A 4,114-nucleotide genomic window follows, 5' to 3' on the forward strand; every position below is an offset into this window, starting at 1 on the left:
ATATATCAATTCATGTGAATATGACTGAAATTTTTATTTTTTTTTCTTGTAAAAGGTGGCGTCTATTTACTTGTGACCACGCTCTGTACACCCTTGATAACAAACGTTTTCTTATTAGGTTTACTTGGTTTCGATTACGTGAAGTGTAATGTTAGCAGGCTTAAAGGTATCACAAGTCTATTCTTTTTAGATCAACCGCCTTAGAGCCTTTAACTAGAACACCGCCTTTGGCAAGGCGTTTGATTCCCGTAATTTTTACATTTAGCTTACATCTACGGATTACTGTCGCTAATTGCGATTCTCTGTATGTTCAGGTATATCTTCAATAATGATTGCGTGTTTTGGTGTTTGTGGCTGTGTTGTTTTGGCTTGTAATATTAGATTTGTTTCTGTGTGTTATGTGATGATTTTCGTTTTCTTGTTTGTCATTAATGTAAAACCGTCTGTTTTATGTGTTTCTAAATTTTGAATGTGTGTTTCAGTATCTATACTGATACTGTTTTCTGTGTGTGTCTGTTGTTTTTAGTTGTGTTTCCACAATTTCAATTTCCTTATCAGTATTCGCATCGTTTACCTCATTGGCCGTGCTACTACTTTTTTCAATATCCTCTTTGTTTAGTGTTTTTTTTTGTTTCTATTTCTCTTTGTTTGCTAAAACGTGTATGATCTTTTTTTTTGGCAAGTTTAGTTGTGAACTCATCCTTAGCCGATCTTTAATTAGTCACCCATACGAGACTTACTTAGATGTTTAGAGGAAGAGGCCTTAGGTGTAGACTCAAAGTTATTTTGCATATCGCCGAATGTAAGCTTCTCGATGTTCTTTGTACCTCGCAGTAGCGACGATGATGACAGTTAATGGGTCTCGGTTTTCCGCCGAAGCAGGTCCCCTGTACTTATTGAGGTATCAATCAATACAGTTGTAGATCCAGCTGGCTGGAGAAACGGGAAATTTGTGTAGTTTACTGTAATCACTTATAGTAAGGTAACAGTTTCCTGTATTTTACGGAGTCTAAGCAATGTGAGAGCCAAGTGTCAGGTAGTATAATATTTATAAGAGATTCAACTGTGTCAGACCTCTTATTTTTGTCGCGAAAACGTAGCCAGCACAGGTGCTTAAATTTATATTTGTGGTAAAGACGGGTTTTAATTTTTTTTGTATTTCTCAATGCATTGAAGGAAATTGTATAAAAGGCTTAACTGTTAAGCTTAACAAAAGTTAACGGGTTTTTTTAGGCTTAAGTACTAATTGACTTATTTTTCTCTTTTAGGTTGGAAGATTAATAAAGCTTGTTTTTCTCCAACAGGAAAGCAGAGAAGAGGTGTCATTATGGTACAAAATATTAATATTAATCGTGTAAATTCTGTGTGTTTTCAGATTCCAGTACAGGTTCCTTGCCTCATGAATTCATTGCATTGATTAAAGAGGTATTAGGTGAAGGTTCTGTAGATTGTTTGCAACCGCTAGGCGGGGACAGAGTGCGTTGCACTTTTACATCTTACAATATTACAGTTTCAAGAAGGAATTCATTACAGAGGAGGAATTCACTACAAATGTGAATTTCGAGAGTTCATACCAGCCGAGAACAATCCTATGTGGATTAGGGTTAAGCTGGTACCCCAAGAAGTTCCTAACGAGGTTGTCGCAAGTGCTTTAATGAAATATGTTAAGGTACATCAGGTTGTCAGAGAACTCTATCGAGACTCCAGAGTTCATACTGGAGCTCGAAGGGTTAAAGTGGACATGTTTCGAGCAATTCCTAATTTTATCCAGGTTGGACAGTTTCGAGCAATGGTTAATTACCCAGGAAAGGTCAAACAAGTAGGACAATTTGCTGCTGAATGCAAAAATGTGCTGTGTAATAGATGTGACGAAGTAGATTACACGTCGCAAAGCTGCGTTAAAGATTATAAGAAGTGCGGAGAGGCTCACGCCTTCCATACTTGTAATGTTGAAACTTTTACATCTGTTGTAGAATCCAGTACTGAAGTGTCCGTTGAGGATGAATTAGAAACCGTACTTCAATACATGGTTGATGAAGTGGTCGAACAGGAGAAAAAACAGGCTGAACAGGAGAACAAGCAGACTGAACCTGAGAACAATGACGAGAGACAACAAAGTGACTGAAGAGCAAATTAGAAAGTCGAAATGGAAGTGGACAACACACCGTCAGAAAACAAGACAAAAGTAAATAAAAAAGGTAACATTTATGAAGTTTTGCAAGATGATCTACGTTTGTCGGAATCGTCGAGTGATGAAGAACAACAAGATCATACTCAACACAAAAGACCGTTATCAAAGTCAACAAAATCGAGTGGAAGAAGGACTAAAAAGACCGTTATCAAAGTCAACAAAATCGAGTGGAAGAAGGAATAAAAAGACCGTTATCAAAGTCAACAAAATCAAGTGGAAGAAGGACTAAAAATACCGTTATCAAAATCAACAAAATCGAGTGGAAAAAGGACTAAAAATACCGTTATCAAAATCAACAAAATCGAGTGGAAGAAGGACTAAAAAGACCGTTATCAAAATCAACAAAATCGAGTGGAAAAAGGACTAAAAAGACCGTTATCAAAATCAACAAAATCGAGTAGAAGAAGGACTAAAAAGATCGTAATCAAAGTCAACAAAATCGAGTGGAAGAAGGACTAAAAAGACCGATATCAAAATCAACAAAATCGAGCCAAAATCAACAAAATCGAGTGGAAGAAGGACTAAAAAGACCGTTATCAAACTCAACAAAATCGAGTGGAAGAAGGAATAAAAATAAGAAAAAGTAAGTATGTATTTTCCTTTTTTGTAGTATTACCTTCCTTTTCAGTCTAATTAATTTACTAAACAAGACTAGTACCTCTATTTCATCATGACTTTAAAATGAATAACATTACATACGCAAGGATTTTTGAAAACAACTAAACAAGAATTGGTCATAGATATTATGAAAAGGAATAAGTCTGATATATTACTATTACAGGGATGTCATTTTTATAATCTAGAATACATTAAACAATTTAATAAAATGTTTAACCTTATGTTGCGTCAGAGAGGTCACGTGACTAGTGTCACGCCCCCTGCTTTCTGGAAATATCTTGTACCTTCGTGAATTGTCGGGAGATTACTAGATATAGGGTAGTCTGGTATATATTGTCACCCTCTTACCAATACTAAGGAGGGGCAGTGTTGCGTCATCGAGGTCACATGACTGGTGTGGCGCCACCTATTTTCTAGAACTATCCTGTACCTTGGCGAATGCGCTAGCATTTACTAGATATAGGGTAGTCTGGTGTACTATTTTCTCGACTTGGGAGGGTCAGATTTTATGTAGCCCTCTTCATCCCTCCCTAATTTAGCAGCTAGTCAACACCACTCAAGGCCAACTCTTGGGCTACTCTTTTACCAACGAATAGTAGGATTGACCGTCACATTATAATGCCCCCACGCTGAAAGGGCGAGCATGTTTGGTGGGACGGGAGTGTGAATCCCCGTCCCTGCGACCCTCAGATTGCGAGTCAAGCGCCCTAACCACCTCCCCATGCCGACCCACTCTATTGTTCGGTCTATGGCAGTGGAAATTTCTGTGGCATAATTATCGGTGTCCTTGTTATTTAGAGCAGAATTTCTAATTTTAAAAGGGCCACCACTGATTTTACTGCGAAATCTGTGTGAGCGAGATCGCGTATTATTGCTGATGTGAACTTGTATTATCGTTGTATAAGGTGAAGCAAACTGGGTTATGATCGCCCCTATGTTATTCTTCACAGTGAAATTATGTTACATTGGCAGATGAAATAATAAAAACTAACGAACTTCGAGAAAACAAAATTGTAGAAACGTATATCACCAGGGGCGAAGCAATCCCTACATTTGGAAGAATAAAAAAAGATAATCGGTATCACTGGATATTATTTAACGATAAAGGTGTATTGCTAAACCTATCAGGACCATTGGTTTACTATGGATATTATTTAACGATAAAGGTGTATTGCTAAACCTATCAGGACCGTTGGTTTTCTATGGATATTATTTAACGATAAAGGTGTATTGCTATACCTATCAGGACCGTTGGTTTACTATGGATATTATTTAACGATAAAGGTGTATTGCTATACCTATCAG

This window comes from Limulus polyphemus, unplaced genomic scaffold (assembly GCF_000517525.1).
Source record: "Limulus polyphemus unplaced genomic scaffold, Limulus_polyphemus-2.1.2 Scaffold362, whole genome shotgun sequence".
Taxonomy (NCBI): domain Eukaryota; kingdom Metazoa; phylum Arthropoda; class Merostomata; order Xiphosura; family Limulidae; genus Limulus; species Limulus polyphemus.